A 24,790-nucleotide genomic window follows, 5' to 3' on the forward strand; every position below is an offset into this window, starting at 1 on the left:
CATCAGGTAGGTGCACAATAGCATAGCCTAACCCTCTGCACTTTGGTCTATATTGATGCGGGACATAGACAGCCAGCTGATGACCAATCCATTAGTGCAATGGATGGCTGGAAGCATTTGTCTTTGCCTTTGCAATACCACAGAAGCAATGCATGGTCAATGTACAGCAATGACACACCTGTGTGAACAGCCAGGAGACCCCCCCCCCCATGTTATGTTACATAGTTACATAGTTAGTACGGTCGAAAAAAGACATATGTCCATCAAGTTCAACCAGGGAATTAAGGGGTAGGGGTGTGGCGCGATATTGGGGAAGGGATGAGATTTTATATTTCTTCATAAGCATTAATCTTATTTTGTCAATTAGGAACATTCAGCACCCACCCGCTATCAAGGCAGCTGCCTATCATGTCATGCCCTACCTGCACAGGTGTGCTGGCTACTCAAATGATCCAATTAAGGAGGCCATTTAGTCAGCAGCAGCAGAAGTCCTGTGCCTGGACGCTCCAACAGCGGCCAGACACAAGCAGAAGCAGAAGCAGCAGAAGCAGCAGCAGCACCACCTTTTGTTTTTTGGCTGCTGCAGCAGCAGCAAGGCCCACAGGGCGGGCTAGCTGGCTAGCCAGCAAGCAGGTAGCAATGAAAGTAGGAATCTTTCTTTTTAACCCTGTAAGGGGGTGGTGCACTGTACCCGAAGATACTGCCATATCGGGTCAATGCATAGGGCGACGGAAGCAAGCTTCGAAATCGGCCCCCGTTCTCAAAAATCCATTTAATATATGGTCCCCAGATAGGGGACGTATCAGATATTAAACTGATAAGAACAGATACTACACTTGATCTTAGCCAAAAGGCCGAGAAGCGATAACCGTGAAAGGGGCGGGCCCAACAAGGTGCCCTTCATGGGCACTATCACTGCTTGCTGTCAGGGAGGCTGCCAGACAATTTTCCATGCACACTCTGGGCTGGGGGGCAGTCAACCACCAGTACACACAGCAGAACCTAAACCCATACCATTATTGCTAAGCAGCAAGACAGGGGCCCATTGCACTCCCACGGGGCCTTTTTAAATGCAATCCATAACCCGGATTTGCCAGGAACCCTTCTTACTCCTCCTACTTGCATGTGACACTGGGCTTAGGATCTGCATAGGAAACACACACACAAGCACACACCTACCTTTGTTGCCTGCAGATGCCTCCTTGGCTGTCCCCAAACGGTATCAAACCAACACCCACGGGAAGCTGTAAGCATAGAGGACATGCCTGCACCCCATTGGACTTACCTGTGTGGGTTAAACCCGGGTTATTTGACAACCTATGGCGGTGATGGTTCTGCTCAGGCAGAGCAGTGCTGATGCTCCTCATAAAGCTGTCGCTGCTGTGAAGGTTCTAGGTGACATCACAAATCCCTATGGTTACATACACAACAAAGCTGGGTTGTTGTTGTTTACACTCTGCAAGGCCTGTGGAAGTGAGTGACATCATAGCACTGTAGTTCTGAGGGTTCTAGATGGATGCAACAATCTCCTGTTGCTTCTATGAAGGCCATAATAGACGACATCACCAAACAGCTCCATAGTCACATACACAGCAAAGGAGAGATGTTGTTTACACCTAGTGATGTCAGTGGTATTGAGTGACATCACAGCACAGTGCTAAGGCTCCTGGGCCTGGACACAGCAGCGGCTGCAATATCTCAACGGAGAATACGTTTATATATATGTGTGTGTGTGCGCGTATATATATATATATATATATATATATATATATATATTTCTCCGCCGAAATCACTTTTAAACCCATTTCCACCTTATTTCCCCTTCTCTTCCTCTTACTTTTTTTTCACGTTTTTTTACGTTTTTCTCCTTTTCGCCTCTTTTCTGGGCGTATTATTCTTCTTTTTCTTCTTTTTTTTCGTCTAATGCATACCCCATCAGTGCAGCAATGCTTATTCAATACCGCCAGCAGATGGAGACACTGGGGGATAATTTTCTAAGGATTTATACTGATTTTTCCTGTCTGAATTTGTCGCACAGAAAGTTGCAGGCCAAATATGTGTGACATTTCTGCGACTTTAGCTTCTAGAGCATTTTTACAACATTATACATAGGTGCTGAATACATAAAAAGCGACTGTTCAGCGACAGACAAGTCGCATCGGCTGAAAGTAGGCCAGAATGTCAGTCCATGTTGGAGCAGGTTTAGATACAGTCTAAAGTATAGATCTCAAAGTCTGTGCACAGAATTTAGCAAGGGCCTCGCACCTTCTGATGCATCAGGTAGGTGCACAATAGCATAGCCTAACCCTCTGTACTTTGGTCTATATTGATGCGGGACATAGACAGCCAGCTGATGACCAATCCATTAGTGCAATGGATGGCTGGAAGCATTTGTCTTTGCCTTTGCAATACCACAGAAGCAATGCATGGTCAATGTACAGCAATGACACACCTGTGTGAACAGCCAGGAGACCCCCCCCCCCCCCCCATGTTATGTTACATAGTTACATAGTTAGTACGGTCGAAAAAAGACATATGTCCATCAAGTTCAACCAGGGAATTAAGGGGTAGGGGTGTGGCGCGATATTGGGGAAGGGATGAGATTTTATATTTCTTCATAAGCATTAATCTTATTTTGTCAATTAGGAACATTCAGCACCCACCCGCTATCAAGGCAGCTGCCTATCATGTCATGCCCTACCTGCACAGGTGTGCTGGCTACTCAAATGATCCAATTAAGGAGGCCATTTAGTCAGCAGCAGCAGAAGTCCTGTGCCTGGACGCTCCAACAGCGGCCAGACAGAAGCAGAAGCAGAAGCAGCAGAAGCAGCAGCAGCATCACCTTTTGTTTTTTGGCTGCAGCAGCAGCAAGGCCCACAGGGCTGGCTAGCTGGCTAGCCAGCAAGCAGGTAGCAATGAAAGTAGGAATCTTTCTTTTTAACCCTGTAAGGGGGTGGTGCACTGTACCCGAAGATACTGCCATATCGGGTCAATGCATAGGGCGACGGAAGCAAGCTTCGAAATCGGCCCCCGTTCTCAAAAATCCATTTAATATATGGTCCCCAGATAGGGGACGTATCAGATATTAAACTGATAAGAACAGATACTACACTTGATCTTAGCCAAAAGGCCGAGAAGCGATAACCGTGAAAGGGGCGGGCCCAACAAGGTGCCCTTCATGGGCACTATCACTGCTTGCTGTCAGGGAGGCTGCCAGACAATTTTCCATGCACACTCTGGGCTGGGGGGCAGTCAACCACCAGTACACACAGCAGAACCTAAACCCATACCATTATTGCTAAGCAGCAAGACAGGGGCCCATTGCACTCCCACGGGGCCTTTTTAAATGCAATCCATAACCCGGATTTGCCAGGAACCCTTCTTACTCCTCCTACTTGCATGTGACACTGGGCTTAGGATCTGCATAGGAAACACACACACAAGCACACACCTACCTTTGTTGCCTGCAGATGCCTCCTTGGCTGTCCCCAAACGGTATCAAACCAACACCCACGGGAAGCTGTAAGCATAGAGGACATGCCTGCACCCCATTGGACTTACCTGTGTGGGTTAAACCCGGGTTATTTGACAACCTATGGCGGTGATGGTTCTGCTCAGGCAGAGCAGTGCTGATGCTCCTCATAAAGCTGTCGCTGCTGTGAAGGTTCTAGGTGACATCACAAATCCCTATGGTTACATACACAACAAAGCTGGGTTGTTGTTGTTTACACTCTGCAAGGCCTGTGGAAGTGAGTGACATCATAGCACTGTAGTTCTGAGGGTTCTAGATGGATGCAACAATCTCCTGTTGCTTCTATGAAGGCCATAATAGACGACATCACCAAACAGCTCCATAGTCACATACACAGCAAAGGAGAGATGTTGTTTACACCTAGTGATGTCAGTGGTATTGAGTGACATCACAGCACAGTGCTAAGGCTCCTGGGCCTGGACACAGCAGCGGCTGCAATATCTCAACGGAGAATACGTTTATATATATGTGTGTGTGTGCGCGTATATATATATATATATATATATATATATATATATATATATATATTTCTCCGCCGAAATCACTTTTAAACCCATTTCCACCTTTTTTTCCCTTCTCTTCCTCTTACTTTTTTTTCACGTTTTTTTACGTTTTTCTCCTTTTCGCCTCTTTTCTGGGCGTATTATTCTTCTTTTTCTTCTTTTTTTTCGTCTAATGCATACCCCATCAGTGCAGCAATGCTTATTCAATACCGCCAGCAGATGGAGACACTGGGGGATAATTTTCTAAGGATTTATACTGATTTTTCCTGTCTGAATTTGTTGCACAGAAAGTTGCAGGCCAAATATGTGTGACATTTCTGCGACTTTAGCTTCTAGAGCATTTTTACAACATTATACATAGGTGCTGAATACATAAAAAGCGACTGTTCAGCGACAGACAAGTCGCATCGGCTGAAAGTAGGCAAGAATGTCAGTCCATGTTGGAGCAGGTTTAGATACAGTCTAAAGTATAGATCTCAAAGTCTGTGCACAGAATTTAGCAAGGGCCTCGCACCTTCTGATGCATCAGGTAGGTGCACAATAGCATAGCCTAACCCTCTGTACTTTGGTCTATATTGATGCGGGACATAGACAGCCAGCTGATGACCAATCCATTAGTGCAATGGATGGCTGGAAGCATTTGTCTTTGCCTTTGCAATACCACAGAAGCAATGCATGGTCAATGTACAGCAATGACACACCTGTGTGAACAGCCAGGAGACCCCCCCCCCCCCCCCATGTGATGTTACATAGTTACATAGTTAGTACGGTCGAAAAAAGACATATGTCCATCAAGTTCAACCAGGGAATTAAGGGGTAGGGGTGTGGCGCGATATTGGGGAAGGGATGAGATTTTATATTTCTTCATAAGCATTAATCTTATTTTGTCAATTAGGAACATTCAGCACCCACCCGCTATCAAGGCAGCTGCCTATCATGTCATGCCCTACCTGCACAGGTGTGCTGGCTACTCAAATGATCCAATTAAGGAGGCCATTTAGTCAGCAGCAGCAGAAGTCCTGTGCCTGGACGCTCCAACAGCGGCCAGACACAAGCAGAAGCAGAAGCAGCAGAAGCAGCAGCAGCACCACCTTTTGTTTTTTGGCTGCTGCAGCAGCAGCAAGGCCCACAGGGCTGGCTAGCTGGCTAGCCAGCAAGCAGGTAGCAATGAAAGTAGGAATCTTTCTTTTTAACCCTGTAAGGGGGTGGTGCACTGTACCCGAAGATACTGCCATATCGGGTCAATGCATAGGGCGACGGAAGCAAGCTTCGAAATCGGCCCCCGTTCTCAAAAATCCATTTAATATATGGTCCCCAGATAGGGGACGTATCAGATATTAAACTGATAAGAACAGATACTACACTTGATCTTAGCCAAAAGGCCGAGAAGCGATAACCGTGAAAGGGGCGGGCCCAACAAGGTGCCCTTCATGGGCACTATCACTGCTTGCTGTCAGGGAGGCTGCCAGACAATTTTCCATGCACACTCTGGGCTGGGGGGCAGTCAACCACCAGTACACACAGCAGAACCTAAACCCATACCATTATTGCTAAGCAGCAAGACAGGGGCCCATTGCACTCCCACGGGGCCTTTTTAAATGCAATCCATAACCCGGATTTGCCAGGAACCCTTCTTACTCCTCCTACTTGCATGTGACACTGGGCTTAGGATCTGCATAGGAAACACACACACAAGCACACACCTACCTTTGTTGCCTGCAGATGCCTCCTTGGCTGTCCCCAAACGGTATCAAACCAACACCCACGGGAAGCTGTAAGCATAGAGGACATGCCTGCACCCCATTGGACTTACCTGTGTGGGTTAAACCCGGGTTATTTGACAACCTATGGCGGTGATGGTTCTGCTCAGGCAGAGCAGTGCTGATGCTCCTCATAAAGCTGTCGCTGTTGTGAAGGTTCTAGGTGACATCACAAATCCCTATGGTTACATACACAACAAAGCTGGGTTGTTGTTGTTTACACTCTGCAAGGCCTGTGGAAGTGAGTGACATCATAGCACTGTAGTTCTGAGGGTTCTAGATGGATGCAACAATCTCCTGTTGCTTCTATGAAGGCCATAATAGACGACATCACCAAACAGCTCCATAGTCACATACACAGCAAAGGAGAGATGTTGTTTACACCTAGTGATGTCAGTGGTATTGAGTGACATCACAGCACAGTGCTAAGGCTCCTGGGCCTGGACACAGCAGCGGCTGCAATATCTCAACGGAGAATACGTTTATGTATATGTGTGTGTGTGCGCGTATATATATATATATATATATATATATATATATATATATATATATATTTCTCCACCGAAATCACTTTTAAACCCATTTCCACCTTTTTTTCCCTTCTCTTCCTCTTACTTTTTTTTCACGTTTTTTTACGTTTTTCTCCTTTTCGCCTCTTTTCTGGGCGTATTATTCTTCTTTTTCTTCTTTTTTTTCGTCTAATGCATACCCCATCAGTGCAGCAATGCTTATTCAATACCGCCAGCAGATGGAGACACTGGGGGATAATTTTCTAAGGATTTATACTGATTTTTCCTGTCTGAATTTGTCGCACAGAAAGTTGCAGGCCAAATATGTGTGACATTTCTGCGACTTTAGCTTCTAGAGCATTTTTACAACATTATACATAGGTGCTGAATACATAAAAAGCGACTGTTCAGCGACAGACAAGTCGCATCGGCTGAAAGTAGGCCAGAATGTCAGTCCATGTTGGAGCAGGTTTAGATACAGTCTAAAGTATAGATCTCAAAGTCTGTGCACAGAATTTAGCAAGGGCCTCGCACCTTCTGATGCATCAGGTAGGTGCACAATAGCATAGCCTAACCCTCTGTACTTTGGTCTATATTGATGCGGGACATAGACAGCCAGCTGATGACCAATCCATTAGTGCAATGGATGGCTGGAAGCATTTGTCTTTGCCTTTGCAATACCACAGAAGCAATGCATGGTCAATGTACAGCAATGACACACCTGTGTGAACAGCCAGGAGACCCCCCCCCCCCCCCATGTTATGTTACATAGTTACATAGTTAGTACGGTCGAAAAAAGACATATGTCCATCAAGTTCAACCAGGGAATTAAGGGGTAGGGGTGTGGCGCGATATTGGGGAAGGGATGAGATTTTATATTTCTTCATAAGCATTAATCTTATTTTGTCAATTAGGAACATTCAGCACCCACCCGCTATCAAGGCAGCTGCCTATCATGTCATGCCCTACCTGCACAGGTGTGCTGGCTACTCAAATGATCCAATTAAGGAGGCCATTTAGTCAGCAGCAGCAGAAGTCCTGTGCCTGGACGCTCCAACAGCGGCCAGACACAAGCAGAAGCAGAAGCAGCAGAAGCAGCAGCAGCACCACCTTTTGTTTTTTGGCTGCAGCAGCAGCAAGGCCCACAGGGCTGGCTAGCTGGCTAGCCAGCAAGCAGGTAGCAATGAAAGTAGGAATCTTTCTTTTTAACCCTGTAAGGGGGTGGTGCACTGTACCCGAAGATACTGCCATATCGGGTCAATGCATAGGGCGACGGAAGCAAGCTTCGAAATCGGCCCCCGTTCTCAAAAATCCATTTAATATATGGTCCCCAGATAGGGGACGTATCAGATATTAAACTGATAAGAACAGATACTACACTTGATCTTAGCCAAAAGGCCGAGAAGCGATAACCGTGAAAGGGGCGGGCCCAACAAGGTGCCCTTCATGGGCACTATCACTGCTTGCTGTCAGGGAGGCTGCCAGACAATTTTCCATGCACACTCTGGGCTGGGGGGCAGTCAACCACCAGTACACACAGCAGAACCTAAACCCATACCATTATTGCTAAGCAGCAAGACAGGGGCCCATTGCACTCCCACGGGGCCTTTTTAAATGCAATCCATAACCCGGATTTGCCAGGAACCCTTCTTACTCCTCCTACTTGCATGTGACACTGGGCTTAGGATCTGCATAGGAAACACACACACACAAGCACACACCTACCTTTGTTGCCTGCAGATGCCTCCTTGGCTGTCCCCAAACGGTATCAAACCAACACCCACGGGAAGCTGTAAGCATAGAGGACATGCCTGCACCCCATTGGACTTACCTGTGTGGGTTAAACCCGGGTTATTTGACAACCTATGGCGGTGATGGTTCTGCTCAGGCAGAGCAGTGCTGATGCTCCTCATAAAGCTGTCGCTGCTGTGAAGGTTCTAGGTGACATCACAAATCCCTATGGTTACATACACAACAAAGCTGGGTTGTTGTTGTTTACACTCTGCAAGGCCTGTGGAAGTGAGTGACATCATAGCACTGTAGTTCTGAGGGTTCTAGATGGATGCAACAATCTCCTGTTGCTTCTATGAAGGCCATAATAGACGACATCACCAAACAGCTCCATAGTCACATACACAGCAAAGGAGAGATGTTGTTTACACCTAGTGATGTCAGTGGTATTGAGTGACATCACAGCACAGTGCTAAGGCTCCTGGGCCTGGACACAGCAGCGGCTGCAATATCTCAACGGAGAATACGTTTATATATATGTGTGTGTGTGCGCGTATATATATATATATATATATATATATATATATATATATATATTTCTCCGCCGAAATCACTTTTAAACCCATTTCCACCTTTTTTTCCCTTCTCTTCCTCTTACTTTTTTTTCACGTTTTTTTACGTTTTTCTCCTTTTCGCCTCTTTTCTGGGCGTATTATTCTTCTTTTTCTTCTTTTTTTTCGTCTAATGCATACCCCATCAGTGCAGCAATGCTTATTCAATACCGCCAGCAGATGGAGACACTGGGGGATAATTTTCTAAGGATTTATACTGATTTTTCCTGTCTGAATTTGTCGCACAGAAAGTTGCAGGCCAAATATGTGTGACATTTCTGCGACTTTAGCTTCTAGAGCATTTTTACAACATTATACATAGGTGCTGAATACATAAAAAGCGACTGTTCAGCGACAGACAAGTCGCATCGGCTGAAAGTAGGCCAGAATGTCAGTCCATGTTGGAGCAGGTTTAGATACAGTCTAAAGTATAGATCTCAAAGTCTGTGCACAGAATTTAGCAAGGGCCTCGCACCTTCTGATGCATCAGGTAGGTGCACAATAGCATAGCCTAACCCTCTGTACTTTGGTCTATATTGATGCGGGACATAGACAGCCAGCTGATGACCAATCCATTAGTGCAATGGATGGCTGGAAGCATTTGTCTTTGCCTTTGCAATACCACAGAAGCAATGCATGGTCAATGTACAGCAATGACACACCTGTGTGAACAGCCAGGAGACCCCCCCCCCCCCATGTTATGTTACATAGTTACATAGTTAGTACGGTCGAAAAAAGACATATGTCCATCAAGTTCAACCAGGGAATTAAGGGGTAGGGGTGTGGCGCGATATTGGGGAAGGGATGAGATTTTATATTTCTTCATAAGCATTAATCTTATTTTGTCAATTAGGAACATTCAGCACCCACCCGCTATCAAGGCAGCTGCCTATCATGTCATGCCCTACCTGCACAGGTGTGCTGGCTACTCAAATGATCCAATTAAGGAGGCCATTTAGTCAGCAGCAGCAGAAGTCCTGTGCCTGGACGCTCCAACAGCGGCCAGACACAAGCAGAAGCAGCAGAAGCAGCAGCAGCACCACCTTTTGTTTTTTGGCTGCAGCAGCAGCAAGGCCCACAGGGCTGGCTAGCTGGCTAGCCAGCAAGCAGGTAGCAATGAAAGTAGGAATCTTTCTTTTTAACCCTGTAAGGGGGTGGTGCACTGTACCCGAAGATACTGCCATATCGGGTCAATGCATAGGGCGACGGAAGCAAGCTTCGAAATCGGCCCCCGTTCTCAAAAATCCATTTAATATATGGTCCCCAGATAGGGGACGTATCAGATATTAAACTGATAAGAACAGATACTACACTTGATCTTAGCCAAAAGGCCGAGAAGCGATAACCGTGAAAGGGGCGGGCCCAACAAGGTGCCCTTCATGGGCACTATCACTGCTTGCTGTCAGGGAGGCTGCCAGACAATTTTCCATGCACACTCTGGGCTGGGGGGCAGTCAACCACCAGTACACACAGCAGAACCTAAACCCATACCATTATTGCTAAGCAGCAAGACAGGGGCCCATTGCACTCCCACGGGGCCTTTTTAAATGCAATCCATAACCCGGATTTGCCAGGAACCCTTCTTACTCCTCCTACTTGCATGTGACACTGGGCTTAGGATCTGCATAGGAAACACACACACAAGCACACACCTACCTTTGTTGCCTGCAGATGCCTCCTTGGCTGTCCCCAAACGGTATCAAACCAACACCCACGGGAAGCTGTAAGCATAGAGGACATGCCTGCACCCCATTGGACTTACCTGTGTGGGTTAAACCCGGGTTATTTGACAACCTATGGCGGTGATGGTTCTGCTCAGGCAGAGCAGTGCTGATGCTCCTCATAAAGCTGTCGCTGCTGTGAAGGTTCTAGGTGACATCACAAATCCCTATGGTTACATACACAACAAAGCTGGGTTGTTGTTGTTTACACTCTGCAAGGCCTGTGGAAGTGAGTGACATCATAGCACTGTAGTTCTGAGGGTTCTAGATGGATGCAACAATCTCCTGTTGCTTCTATGAAGGCCATAATAGACGACATCACCAAACAGCTCCATAGTCACATACACAGCAAAGGAGAGATGTTGTTTACACCTAGTGATGTCAGTGGTATTGAGTGACATCACAGCACAGTGCTAAGGCTCCTGGGCCTGGACACAGCAGCGGCTGCAATATCTCAACGGAGAATACGTTTATATATATGTGTGTGTGTGCGCGTATATATATATATATATATATATATATATATATATATATATATATTTCTCCGCCGAAATCACTTTTAAACCCATTTCCACCTTTTTTTCCCTTCTCTTCCTCTTACTTTTTTTTCAAGTTTTTTTACGTTTTTCTCCTTTTCGCCTCTTTTCTGGGCGTATTATTCTTCTTTTTCTTCTTTTTTTTCGTCTAATGCATACCCCATCAGTGCAGCAATGCTTATTCAATACCGCCAGCAGATGGAGACACTGGGGGATAATTTTCTAAGGATTTATACTGATTTTTCCTGTCTGAATTTGTCGCACAGAAAGTTGCAGGCCAAATATGTGTGACATTTCTGCGACTTTAGCTTCTAGAGCATTTTTACAACATTATACATAGGTGCTGAATACATAAAAAGCGACTGTTCAGCGACAGACAAGTCGCATCGGCTGAAAGTAGGCCAGAATGTCAGTCCATGTTGGAGCAGGTTTAGATACAGTCTAAAGTATAGATCTCAAAGTCTGTGCACAGAATTTAGCAAGGGCCTCGCACCTTCTGATGCATCAGGTAGGTGCACAATAGCATAGCCTAACCCTCTGTACTTTGGTCTATATTGATGCGGGACATAGACAGCCAGCTGATGACCAATCCATTAGTGCAATGGATGGCTGGAAGCATTTGTCTTTGCCTTTGCAATACCACAGAAGCAATGCATGGTCAATGTACAGCAATGACACACCTGTGTGAACAGCCAGGAGACCCCCCCCCCCCCATGTTATGTTACATAGTTACATAGTTAGTACGGTCGAAAAAAGACATATGTCCATCAAGTTCAACCAGGGAATTAAGGGGTAGGGGTGTGGCGCGATATTGGGGAAGGCATGAGATTTTATATTTCTTCATAAGCATTAATCTTATTTTGTCAATTAGGAACATTCAGCACCCACCCGCTATCAAGGCAGCTGCCTATCATGTCATGCCCTACCTGCACAGGTGTGCTGGCTACTCAAATGATCCAATTAAGGAGGCCATTTAGTCAGCAGCAGCAGAAGTCCTGTGCCTGGACGCTCCAACAGCGGCCAGACACAAGCAGAAGCAGAAGCAGCAGAAGCAGCAGAAGCAGCAGAAGCACCACCTTTTGTTTTTTGGCTGCAGCAGCAGCAAGGCCCACAGGGCTGGCTAGCTGGCTAGCCAGCAAGCAGGTAGCAATGAAAGTAGGAATCTTTCTTTTTAACCCTGTAAGGGGGTGGTGCACTGTACCCGAAGATACTGCCATATCGGGTCAATGCATAGGGCGACGGAAGCAAGCTTCGAAATCGGCCCCCGTTCTCAAAAATCCATTTAATATATGGTCCCCAGATAGGGGACGTATCAGATATTAAACTGATAAGAACAGATACTACACTTGATCTTAGCCAAAAGGCCGAGAAGCGATAACCGTGAAAGGGGCGGGCCCAACAAGGTGCCCTTCATGGGCACTATCACTGCTTGCTGTCAGGGAGGCTGCCAGACAATTTTCCATGCACACTCTGGGCTGGGGGGCAGTCAACCACCAGTACACACAGCAGAACCTAAACCCATACCATTATTGCTAAGCAGCAAGACAGGGGCCCATTGCACTCCCACGGGGCCTTTTTAAATGCAATCCATAACCCGGATTTGCCAGGAACCCTTCTTACTCCTCCTACTTGCATGTGACACTGGGCTTAGGATCTGCATAGGAAACACACACACAAGCACACACCTACCTTTGTTGCCTGCAGATGCCTCCTTGGCTGTCCCCAAACGGTATCAAACCAACACCCACGGGAAGCTGTAAGCATAGAGGACATGCCTGCACCCCATTGGACTTACCTGTGTGGGTTAAACCCGGGTTATTTGACAACCTATGGCGGTGATGGTTCTGCTCAGGCAGAGCAGTGCTGATGCTCCTCATAAAGCTGTCGCTGCTGTGAAGGTTCTAGGTGACATCACAAATCCCTATGGTTACATACACAACAAAGCTGGGTTGTTGTTGTTTACACTCTGCAAGGCCTGTGGAAGTGAGTGACATCATAGCACTGTAGTTCTGAGGGTTCTAGATGGATGCAACAATCTCCTGTTGCTTCTATGAAGGCCATAATAGACGACATCACCAAACAGCTCCATAGTCACATACACAGCAAAGGAGAGATGTTGTTTACACCTAGTGATGTCAGTGGTATTGAGTGACATCACAGCACAGTGCTAAGGCTCCTGGGCCTGGACACAGCAGCGGCTGCAATATCTCAACGGAGAATACGTTTATATATATGTGTGTGTGTGCGCGTATATATATATATATATATATATATATATATATATATATATATATTTCTCCGCCGAAATCACTTTTAAACCCATTTCCACCTTTTTTTCCCTTCTCTTCCTCTTACTTTTTTTTCACGTTTTTTTACGTTTTTCTCCTTTTCGCCTCTTTTCTGGGCGTATTATTCTTCTTTTTCTTCTTTTTTTTCGTCTAATGCATACCCCATCAGTGCAGCAATGCTTATTCAATACCGCCAGCAGATGGAGACACTGGGGGATAATTTTCTAAGGATTTATACTGATTTTTCCTGTCTGAATTTGTCGCACAGAAAGTTGCAGGCCAAATATGTGTGACATTTCTGCGACTTTAGCTTCTAGAGCATTTTTACAACATTATACATAGGTGCTGAATACATAAAAAGCGACTGTTCAGCGACAGACAAGTCGCATCGGCTGAAAGTAGGCCAGAATGTCAGTCCATGTTGGAGCAGGTTTAGATACAGTCTAAAGTATAGATCTCAAAGTCTGTGCACAGAATTTAGCAAGGGCCTCGCACCTTCTGATGCATCAGGTAGGTGCACAATAGCATAGCCTAACCCTCTGTACTTTGGTCTATATTGATGCGGGACATAGACAGCCAGCTGATGACCAATCCATTAGTGCAATGGATGGCTGGAAGCATTTGTCTTTGCCTTTGCAATACCACAGAAGCAATGCATGGTCAATGTACAGCAATGACACACCTGTGTGAACAGCCAGGAGACCCCCCCCCCCCCCATGTTATGTTACATAGTTACATAGTTAGTACGGTCGAAAAAAGACATATGTCCATCAAGTTCAACCAGGGAATTAAGGGGTAGGGGTGTGGCGCGATATTGGGGAAGGGATGAGATTTTATATTTCTTCATAAGCATTAATCTTATTTTGTCAATTAGGAACATTCAGCACCCACCCGCTATCAAGGCAGCTGCCTATCATGTCATGCCCTACCTGCACAGGTGTGCTGGCTACTCAAATGATCCAATTAAGGAGGCCATTTAGTCAGCAGCAGCAGAAGTCCTGTGCCTGGACGCTCCAACAGCGGCCAGACACAAGCAGAAGCAGAAGCAGCAGAAGCAGCAGCAGCACCACCTTTTGTTTTTTGGCTGCAGCAGCAGCAAGGCCCACAGGGCTGGCTAGCTGGCTAGCCAGCAAGCAGGTAGCAATGAAAGTAGGAATCTTTCTTTTTAACCCTGTAAGGGGGTGGTGCACTGTACCCGAAGATACTGCCATATCGGGTCAATGCATAGGGCGACGGAAGCAAGCTTCGAAATCAGCCCCCGTTCTCAAAAATCCATTTAATATATGGTCCCCAGATAGGGGACGTATCAGATATTAAACTGATAAGAACAGATTTTTTTTTTTAACTTGACTACCCTTACGGGGGCAACTTTATTAAAAATTAAATAATGTTAACAAAATTGTGCAAATATGTCAATAAATACAGTTACATATAAATAACATATTTACAACATATTAAAACATAAAATGGGCACTTGGTGGCTTTACAAGATAGAATTCCATTCTTTTAAAAACCATTTTCTAGATAAAAGCGGAAATCTCTTCTTGTCTAAAAGATAGTACTGGTACATTTCATAAAAACAGATAGATAAAATGTCCTTCACAGATAAAACCTCATGCTTGAACAATAAAATATTCCTGGCCTTCCACAGAGCTGCCTTCACACAGTTTATGATCTTCCATGCAATAGTCTCTTGAGTCCGTGTTGGGCATTCCAGGCAACCATAAAAAACCACTGCAATATTTAAGTCTTTTAGTCCAGTTATCCTTTTTACCAGAGGGAGTATCTTTGTCCATATTTTCTGCGAGTAAAAACAAGTCCATATTAGATGGTGCACGGTCTCCTCTTGTCGGCATCCCTCCCTCGGGCAGGTTGCAGAGTTGGATAATCCTCTTCGGTGCTGGAATGCCCGGCATGGAAGACACTCGTGTGCGCAGCTCCAGGCCAGGTCCTTCTGTGAATTAAAAAGATAATTAATACTCAACATCTTCCAAATCTGTATACACTTCTGTTCGTTAAAATTTTTGATGGGAGTCACGGTACTGGTTTCTTTTATTTCCTTTAGTAGTTTTTTGCTATTGCACAGATCCTGAACACTTTTACCTTTAAAATTATATAAGTTTAAAATTTTTCCTAAAATCATGTATTGAGGGGGTAAATTCAAAGAATAAGGGCAACTTAAAACTGTAGAAAACCAGCCGTTCCTCCGCATAAAATAACCAGTATTAAAACGAACAAAATAAGACCAGTAGCTATCTTTAAAAACAGTAGTAAAACACATGCTAAAAAACTTTATTAAAAGGAAAGCTTTAAAATCTGGAAAATTCTTACCGCCCCTGGAGTTCGGTTTTATCACAATTTGTCTCTTTAATTTTTCGCTCTTAGAACTCCAAAAGAAAGTAAAACAAGCTTTTGTTATTTTCTTTAGAACCATTTCGGGGGGTGGGAAAACCAGACTTAAATACAATAAAATAGGTAAAAGCACCATTTTTGTAATTAAAACCTTCCCTTCCATTGTAAGTTCTCGCATGTTCCACATACATATTTTCTTATTTATTTTTTGAGCCACCAAGTCCCAGCTATTAAAACCATTATTAGACTCGTCAAAGGAGACACCTAAAATCTGCACCGACTCAGACACAGGGACGGGCACATCATACAAAGGCATTCCGCCTATGTTTAAAATGTTACTTTTGTTAAAATTGACTTTAAAACCGGAGGCACAATTAAAATATTGAATCTGTTTTAGCGTCTTCTGAAGCGATGGGGTGTCCCTGCAAAACACCGCAACATCGTCCATGTACCCCACTACCTTCGCCTCTAGTCCCCCTCCTCCTGGCAGGGGGACTCCATGGATCTGCTTATCCTTTCGTATTGTACATAAAAGAGGCTCTATTGCGCAAATGAAGAGTAGTGGGGACAAGGGACACCCCTGCTTCACTCCGGAATTTAAAATCACGCCCTGTGTCTTAAAACCATTTACTAAAATTTTACTAGTACAGTTATCATAAAAAGCTCTAAGAGACAATAAAAAGCCATCAGGTATACCCATTTTCTCTAAAACCTTAAAAAGATAAAAATGTGACACCCTGTCGAAAGCTTTTTCAAAATCTATGGATAAAACCGCCAGCTTTCCTTTTCTTAATTTGGTGTCGCTAATTACATCCTTTAAAAGGTTTAGGTTCTCCCATAAACTCCTCCCAGGCACCCCACAGACTTGGTTTGTATGAATTATTTTATGGATTACGTTCTTTAAGCGGTTAGCACACAGTTTCGCCATTATTTTATAGTCGCAGTTCAGAAGGGTGATTGGTCTCCAGTTTTTGAGTTCCGACCGGTCTCCCTTTTTGAATAGCAGGGAGACATCACCCTTCTTCCATGAGCCTGGGAGGATTTTAGACTTAAAGACTTCCGTAAAAAGGGAGAACAAATCTTCTTTTAAAATACCATAAAAAGTAACATAAAATTCAATGGGTATACCATCCGGCCCAGGCACTTTACCTGTTTTAAAACTCTTGACGGTCTCTAAAATCTCCTGCTCTGAAATATTCTGCAATAAAAAAGACTGTGAGACAGGATCTAAAAAATTGGTGATCTCCTTTAACGAGTCATTCATAAAACATTCATCAATGTGTTTTACATTAAAAAGATCCGCATAAAACTCTTGCACCTTTTTTAAAATACCCTGTACATCATTCACTCCTTCAATGTTTTCTATTAACCTTCTATTTTCATGTATTTTCTTAAAAAAATACCTGGAGCAGGTCTCGTTTTCCTCAAGATGCTGTATTCGAGACCTAAAGATAATTTCTTTTCCTTTCTGCTCCAGGCACTTAGTTATTTCTTTTTTAAGATCATGTACCTCCTTCTCCACCTCCATCCCATGTGCTCTGAATTTGTACAGGGTTTGCAGACGAGTATTTAGGATATTATAAAATTCACGTTTTTCTTTAGCTTTCCTAACCCCAACACGGATAAAAAATTCTTTTATTTTTAGTTTCATTTTTTCCCACCAGATACTGGTGGGAGTGTTGGGGTCTTTTACTCGTCTGCATTCCTTGTAAAAGGTGATAAAATCTGATAAAACCTGCGGATCTTCTAAAAGGGACACGTTTAACTTCCAGGCATTCCTACCAGTTCTCCTTTTAAAATCACTTTTAACTTTAAAATACAATAATTTATGGTCAGAAAAAACATTGGTAAAAAGATCACAGTTAAAAGGCAGTACTTGATAAGAACAAAAAATAAAATCTATCCTGGAGCTACAGCTTGCATTGCTCCAGGTAACACCGTCTTCCTCTGGTACGTTAAAATTACATTTTTTAAAAACATCAGTGAGATTAAAATCTAAAATCAAGTTTTTTAACATAAAAGACGTCTTGTCATAGTTCCTACTCACTGCGTTCGAAAAACGGCGTTCTCCCCTTAAAATACAATTAAAATCACCTGATAAAACAAGAGGACTAGAATTGTTAATAAAAAGGGGTAAAATCTCCAACATTTTTATTCTTTCATTCTTATCAGGAGAACCATAAAAAATTAAAAACTGCCATTTAATACCATTAATAAAAGCGTTGACCAATAAAATTCTGCCTGGTAAAATTTCGTTAAAACTCTCAATTAAAACGTTCCCTTTAAAAAGTATGGCGACCCCTGCTGATCTGGACTCATTTGATCCAGACCAGACTGATGGACCGTGCACCCAATCATCTTCATATTCTTTATAATTTAATCTGTGCGGGATGCCACATTCCTGCAGGAAAAGGACGGAAGCAGCAAAAACCGACAAGTAATTAAATAGGGCAACCCTTCTTACTCTGGCGCTCACACTTCTCACGTTCAAGGACAGACCGGACAACTCAGCCATGGGAATGTACAAGAAAACGTCTTACACCTCTGATTCCCCCTCCGAAGCCTCATACCCCCCAAAATCTGACTCAACTGTACGCATAGAGGAAGCAGGAGAGGAGGCACCATCACTCAGCCGACCCCCCTCCTCCATCATGATTGAGGCATAGTTGTTCTCGGGCATCCTGGCAATCAGGGCTCCAGACTCATTGGGTTCTTCCACCTCTTGCCCCTCCATCGGGTGTTCACTTAGTTCCGTCTCTGGTACCTCAGAGACGGTCACCCCTGAAACCTCCTCCTGGCAGGGAGGAGGGGGGGTATCCCCTATGGGGACCTGTGGAGGAACGTCACTTGGGTTCCCTGCATCCGCAGGTACTTCCATCGGCTCCCCCTGGACCGCCTCCGAATAGAGTCTTCTGGAGCCCCTCCGCCTTTTAACCTTCACCTCTCCACCCGGATCATCGCTCTCAGGGGGACCCTGAGCCAGAGGTTGCTGAGGAGCGGATTCGGCCGCCGTCTGCTCCTCTCTTAACCCAGCATGCTCCTGGGGGCCAGTTTTTCCACCACTTGCACGTTTTTTGGCCATCCTCTGCTCTTTAGGGTCCCCTCCTTTTGCCTGAGGGGGGTCTTTCTCCTTCTCCATCTCACCGCTTACCTCTTGTGGGGGGGTAATCACTGGCTCTGCTTGCCTCGGCTGGTGTCCCGGTTGCTGTCCTTGCTGCCTCCAGGGTTGCCACTGCTGCTCCGTCCTATGTCTGTGGGGACAAGAGGAGAAAAGGTGACCGAATTGTTGACAGAAATTGCACCTCCCTCCTCTTGTGCATTTCTCTGTCTCGTGCTGTGTGCTACCACATTTTTTGCATGTACTTTCACAGTTTTCTTTTGTGTGTCCATATCTGTGACACTTCCTGCAGTAGCTTGGCATCCCCGCATAAAAGAGGTCGCCACACATATTATTTATTTTAAAACGAGCTGGTGGTAGTTGTATTCCCCCTGGCAATCTGTCATCTTTTTTGCATGTAACCTGAAATCTCCACTTAGATGTCCAGATGCCACAGCTGTTCATGATTTTTCCTCTGCACTCAACCTTACTAAAATAGACTTGTAAAAACAACTCAACATCGTGTAGGTTGGCGAAAGGGGAATACATCTTTACTACCACCAGCTTAATATCGTCTAGAACGTGCTCAATAATCCGGACACCCTGAAGCTTTTTGTCTTTACTCGCAGCAGCTCTGGTAACAAAATCTCTGTGGATGCCATTTTGTGTGAACGTCACATCAAAAATTTTACGCTTCGGGTAGTCCTGGATTGCCAATATCTCGCCCTTCTGTATTCCGAAAACTCCTCCGAGCACGTCCTCTACTACGAATTTCAAATCGTCCGCCCTTTTGGTATCATCCGTGAGAATGACTCTCACGGTGTTTTTGATCCTTGCGTATGCCGGCACAGAACCTGGATCCGGATCATCATCCATGGTTCTAACCTCTCTCCACCCGAAGGTCTTGAGAGGCGATCGCTACTCGTTACCCTGGGACTAGGCCCTCTCCCCAATAGCAACAAGTGGGTGAAGCCCAGGCAATAAACCTGGGCGATCCCACAAGGCCGAGGAGAGGGGTACCCGAGTACCTTCTGACCAGATCTCCTGTATTACTACACTTGATCTTAGCCAAAAGGCCGAGAAGCGATAACCGTGAAAGGGGCGGGCCCAACAAGGTGCCCTTCATGGGCACTATCACTGCTTGCTGTCAGGGAGGCTGCCAGACAATTTTCCATGCACACTCTGGGCTGGGGGGCAGTCAACCACCAGTACACACAGCAGAACCTAAACCCATACCATTATTGCTAAGCAGCAAGACAGGGGCCCATTGCACTCCCACGGGGCCTTTTTAAATGCAATCCATAACCCGGATTTGCCAGGAACCCTTCTTACTCCTCCTACTTGCATGTGACACTGGGCTTAGGATCTGCATAGGAAACACACACACAAGCACACACCTACCTTTGTTGCCTGCAGATGCCTCCTTGGCTGTCCCCAAACGGTATCAAACCAACACCCACGGGAAGCTGTAAGCATAGAGGACATGCCTGCACCCCATTGGACTTACCTGTGTGGGTTAAACCCGGGTTATTTGACAACCTATGGCGGTGATGGTTCTGCTCAGGCAGAGCAGTGCTGATGCTCCTCATAAAGCTGTCGCTGCTGTGAAGGTTCTAGGTGACATCACAAATCCCTATGGTTACATACACAACAAAGCTGGGTTGTTGTTGTTTACACTCTGCAAGGCCTGTGGAAGTGAGTGACATCATAGCACTGTAGTTCTGAGGGTTCTAGATGGATGCAACAATCTCCTGTTGCTTCTATGAAGGCCATAATAGACGACATCACCAAACAGCTCCATAGTCACATACACAGCAAAGGAGAGATGTTGTTTACACCTAGTGATGTCAGTGGTATTGAGTGACATCACAGCACAGTGCTAAGGCTCCTGGGCCTGGACACAGCAGCGGCTGCAATATCTCAACGGAGAATACGTTTATATATATATGTGTGTGTGTGCGCGTATATATATATATATATATATATATATATATATATATATATATATAAATATTTCTCCGCCGAAATCACTTTTAAACCCATTTCCACCTTTTTTTCCCTTCTCTTCCTCTTACTTTTTTTTCAAGTTTTTTTACGTTTTTCTCCTTTTCGCCTCTTTTCTGGGCGTATTATTCTTCTTTTTCTTCTTTTTTTTCGTCTAATGCATACCCCATCAGTGCAGCAATGCTTATTCAATACCGCCAGCAGATGGAGACACTGGGGGATAATTTTCTAAGGATTTATACAGATTTTTCCTGTCTGAATTTGTCACACAGAAAGTTGCAGGCCAAATATGTGTGACATTTCTGCGACTTTAGCTTCTAGAGCATTTTTACAACATTATACATAGGTGCTGAATACATAAAAAGCGACTGTTCAGCGACAGACAAGTCGCATCGGCTGAAAGTAGGCCAGAATGTCAGTCCATGTTGGAGCAGGTTTAGATACAGTCTAAAGTATAGATCTCAAAGTCTGTGCACAGAATTTAGCAAGGGCCTCGCACCTTCTGATGCATCAGGTAGGTGCACAATAGCATAGCCTAACCCTCTGTACTTTGGTCTATATTGATGCGGGACATAGACAGCCAGCTGATGACCAATCCATTAGTGCAATGGATGGCTGGAAGCATTTGTCTTTGCCTTTGCAATACCACAGAAGCAATGCATGGTCAATGTACAGCAATGACACACCTGTGTGAACAGCCAGGAGACCCCCCCCCCCCCATGTTATGTTACATAGTTACATAGTTAGTACGGTCGAAAAAAGACATATGTCCATCAAGTTCAACCAGGGAATTAAGGGGTAGGGGTGTGGCGCGATATTGGGGAAGGGATGAGATTTTATATTTCTTCATAAGCATTAATCTTATTTTGTCAATTAGGAACATTCAGCACCCACCCGCTATCAAGGCAGCTGCCTATCATGTCATGCCCTACCTGCACAGGTGTGCTGGCTACTCAAATGATCCAATTAAGGAGGCCATTTAGTCAGCAGCAGCAGAAGTCCTGTGCCTGGACGCTCCAACAGCGGCCAGACACAAGCAGAAGCAGAAGCAGCAGCAGCACCACCTTTTGTTTTTTGGCTGCAGCAGCAGCAAGGCCCACAGGGCTGGCTAGCTGGCTAGCCAGCAAGCAGGTAGCAATGAAAGTAGGAATCTTTCTTTTTAACCCTGTAAGGGGGTGGTGCACTGTACCCGAAGATACTGCCATATCGGGTCAATGCATAGGGCGACGGAAGCAAGCTTCGAAATCGGCCCCCGTTCTCAAAAATCCATTTAATATATGGTCCCCAGATAGGGGACGTATCAGATATTAAACTGATAAGAACAGATACTACACTTGATCTTAGCCAAAAGGCCGAGAAGCGATAACCGTGAAAGGGGCGGGCCCAACAAGGTGCCCTTCATGGGCACTATCACTGCTTGCTGTCAGGGAGGCTGCCAGACAATTTTCCATGCACACTCTGGGCTGGGGGGCAGTCAACCACCAGTACACACAGCAGAACCTAAACCCATACCATTATTGCTAAGCAGCAAGACAGGGGCCCATTGCACTCCCACGGGGCCTTTTTAAATGCAATCCATAACCCGGATTTGCCAGGAACCCTTCTTACTCCTCCTACTTGCATGTGACACTGGGCTTAGGATCTGCATAGGAAACACACACACAAGCACACACCTACCTTTGTTGCCTGCAGATGCCTCCTTGGCTGTCCCCAAACGGTATCAAACCAACACCCACGGGAAGCTGTAAGCATAGAGGACATGCCTGCACCCCATTGGACTTACCTGTGTGGGTTAAACCCGGGTTATTTGACAACCTATGGCGGTGATGGTTCTGCTCAGGCAGAGCAGTGCTGATGCTCCTCATAAAGCTGTCGCTGCTGTGAAGGTTCTAGGTGACATCACAAATCCCTATGGTTACATACACAACAAAGCTGGGTTGTTGTTGTTTACACTCTGCAAGGCCTGTGGAAGTGAGTGACATCATAGCACTGTAGTTCTGAGGGTTCTAGATGGATGCAACAATCTCCTGTTGCTTCTATGAAGGCCATAATAGACGACATCACCAAACAGCTCCATAGTCACATACACAGCAAAGGAGAGATGTTGTTTACACCTAGTGATGTCAGTGGTATTGAGTGACATCACAGCACAGTGCTAAGGCTCCTGGGCCTGGACACAGCAGCGGCTGCAATATCTCAACGGAGAATACGTTTATATATATGTGTGTGTGTGCGCATATATATATATATATATATATATATATATATATATATATTTCTCCGCCGAAATCACTTTTAAACCCATTTCCCCTTTTTTTTTCCTTCTCTTCCTCTTACTTTTTTTTCACGTTTTTTTACGTTTTTCTCCTTTTCGCCTCTTTTCTGGGCGTATTATTCTTCTTTTTCTTCTTTTTTTTCGTCTAATGCATACCCCATCAGTGCAGCAATGCTTATTCAATACCGCCAGCAGATGGAGACACTGGGGGATAATTTTCTAAGGATTTATACTGATTTTTCCTGTCTGAATTTGTCGCACAGAAAGTTGCAGGCCAAATATGTGTGACATTTCTGAGACTTTAGCTTCTAGAGCATTTTTACAACATTATACATAGGTGCTGAATACATAAAAAGCGACTGTTCAGCGACAGACAAGTCGCATCGGCTGAAAGTAGGCCAGAATGTCAGTCCATGTTGGAGCAGGTTTAGATACAGTCTAAAGTATAGATCTCAAAGTCTGTGCACAGAATTTAGCAAGGGCCTCGCACCTTCTGATGCATCAGGTAGGTGCACAATAGCATAGCCTAACCCTTTGTACTTTGGTCTATATTGATGCGGGACATAGACAGCCAGCTGATGACCAATCCATTAGTGCAATGGATGGCTGGAAGCATTTGTCTTTGCCTTTGCAATACCACAGAAGCAATGCATGGTCAATGTACAGCAATGACACACCTGTGTGAACAGCCAGGAGACCCCCCCCCCCATGTTATGTTACATAGTTACATAGTTAGTACGGTCGAAAAAAGACATATGTCCATCAAGTTCAACCAGGGAATCAAGGGGTAGGGGTGTGGCGCGATATTGGGGAAGGGATGAGATTTTATATTTCTTCATAAGCATTAATCTTATTTTGTCAATTAGGAACATTCAGCACCCACCCGCTATCAAGGCAGCTGCCTATCATGTCATGCCCTACCTGCACAGGTGTGCTGGCTACTCAAATGATCCAATTAAGGAGGCCATTTAGTCAGCAGCAGCAGAAGTCCTGTGCCTGGACGCTCCAACAGCGGCCAGACACAAGCAGAAGCAGAAGCAGCAGAAGCAGCAGCAGCACCACCTTTTGTTTTTTGGCTGCAGCAGCAGCAAGGCCCACAGGGCTGGCTAGCTGGCTAGCCAGAAAGCAGGTAGCAATGAAAGTAGGAATCTTTCTTTTTAACCCTGTAAGGGGGTGGTGCACTGTACCCGAAGATACTGCCATATCGGGTCAATGCATAGGGCGACGGAAGCAAGCTTCGAAATCGGCCCCCGTTCTCAAAAATCCATTTAATATATGGTCCCCAGATAGGGGACGTATCAGATATTAAACTGATAAGAACAGATACTACACTTGATCTTAGCCAAAAGGCCGAGAAGCGATAACCGTGAAAGGGGCGGGCCCAACAAGGTGCCCTTCATGGGCACTATCACTGCTTGCTGTCAGGGAGGCTGCCAGACAATTTTCCATGCACACTCTGGGCTGGGGGGCAGTCAACCACCAGTACACACAGCAGAACCTAAACCCATACCATTATTGCTAAGCAGCAAGACAGGGGCCCATTGCACTCCCACGGGGCCTTTTTAAATGCAATCCATAACCCGGATTTGCCAGGAACCCTTCTTACTCCTCCTACTTGCATGTGACACTGGGCTTAGGATCTGCATAGGAAACACACACACAAGCACACACCTACCTTTGTTGCCTGCAGATGCCTCCTTGGCTGTCCCCAAACGGTATCAAACCAACACCCACGGGAAGCTGTAAGCATAGAGGACATGCCTGCACCCCATTGGACTTACCTGTGTGGGTTAAACCCGGGTTATTTGACAACCTATGGCGGTGATGGTTCTGCTCAGGCAGAGCAGTGCTGATGCTCCTCATAAAGCTGT

At 45.3% G+C, this 24,790-nt stretch overlaps 8 non-coding genes and 2 pseudogenes across 8 annotated transcripts; all 10 read right to left on the minus strand.

Annotated features, from left to right (window-relative positions):
• Window positions 1–675: 675 nt before the first annotated feature.
• LOC130341267 (U2 spliceosomal RNA) lies at window positions 676–866 on the minus strand. Its single transcript, XR_008881238.1, has one exon. It is a non-coding gene; the product is annotated as a U2 spliceosomal RNA (small nuclear RNA).
• A 2,085-nt stretch (window positions 867–2,951) lies between these two features.
• LOC130341268 (U2 spliceosomal RNA) lies at window positions 2,952–3,142 on the minus strand. The gene has a single exon (XR_008881239.1). It is a non-coding gene; the product is annotated as a U2 spliceosomal RNA (small nuclear RNA).
• A 2,096-nt stretch (window positions 3,143–5,238) lies between these two features.
• LOC130341270 (U2 spliceosomal RNA) lies at window positions 5,239–5,429 on the minus strand. Its single transcript, XR_008881240.1, has one exon. It is a non-coding gene; the product is annotated as a U2 spliceosomal RNA (small nuclear RNA).
• Window positions 5,430–7,523: 2,094 nt separating this feature from the next.
• Window positions 7,524–7,714, minus strand: LOC130341272 (U2 spliceosomal RNA). The gene has a single exon (XR_008881242.1). It is a non-coding gene; the product is annotated as a U2 spliceosomal RNA (small nuclear RNA).
• Window positions 7,715–9,798: 2,084 nt separating this feature from the next.
• Window positions 9,799–9,989, minus strand: LOC130341273 (U2 spliceosomal RNA). Its single transcript, XR_008881243.1, has one exon. It is a non-coding gene; the product is annotated as a U2 spliceosomal RNA (small nuclear RNA).
• Window positions 9,990–12,088: 2,099 nt separating this feature from the next.
• LOC130341274 (U2 spliceosomal RNA) lies at window positions 12,089–12,279 on the minus strand. The gene has a single exon (XR_008881244.1). It is a non-coding gene; the product is annotated as a U2 spliceosomal RNA (small nuclear RNA).
• A 2,091-nt stretch (window positions 12,280–14,370) lies between these two features.
• LOC130341224 (U2 spliceosomal RNA) lies at window positions 14,371–14,575 on the minus strand (annotated as a pseudogene).
• Window positions 14,576–19,595: 5,020 nt separating this feature from the next.
• LOC130341238 (U2 spliceosomal RNA) lies at window positions 19,596–19,728 on the minus strand (annotated as a pseudogene).
• Window positions 19,729–21,817: 2,089 nt separating this feature from the next.
• Window positions 21,818–22,008, minus strand: LOC130341275 (U2 spliceosomal RNA). The gene has a single exon (XR_008881245.1). It is a non-coding gene; the product is annotated as a U2 spliceosomal RNA (small nuclear RNA).
• A 2,082-nt stretch (window positions 22,009–24,090) lies between these two features.
• On the minus strand, window positions 24,091–24,281 carry LOC130341276 (U2 spliceosomal RNA). Its single transcript, XR_008881246.1, has one exon. It is a non-coding gene; the product is annotated as a U2 spliceosomal RNA (small nuclear RNA).
• Between the last annotated feature and the right edge of the window lie 509 nt (window positions 24,282–24,790).

The sequence above is a fragment of the Hyla sarda genome, unplaced genomic scaffold (assembly GCF_029499605.1).
Source record: "Hyla sarda isolate aHylSar1 unplaced genomic scaffold, aHylSar1.hap1 scaffold_615, whole genome shotgun sequence".
Classification (NCBI taxonomy): domain Eukaryota; kingdom Metazoa; phylum Chordata; class Amphibia; order Anura; family Hylidae; genus Hyla; species Hyla sarda.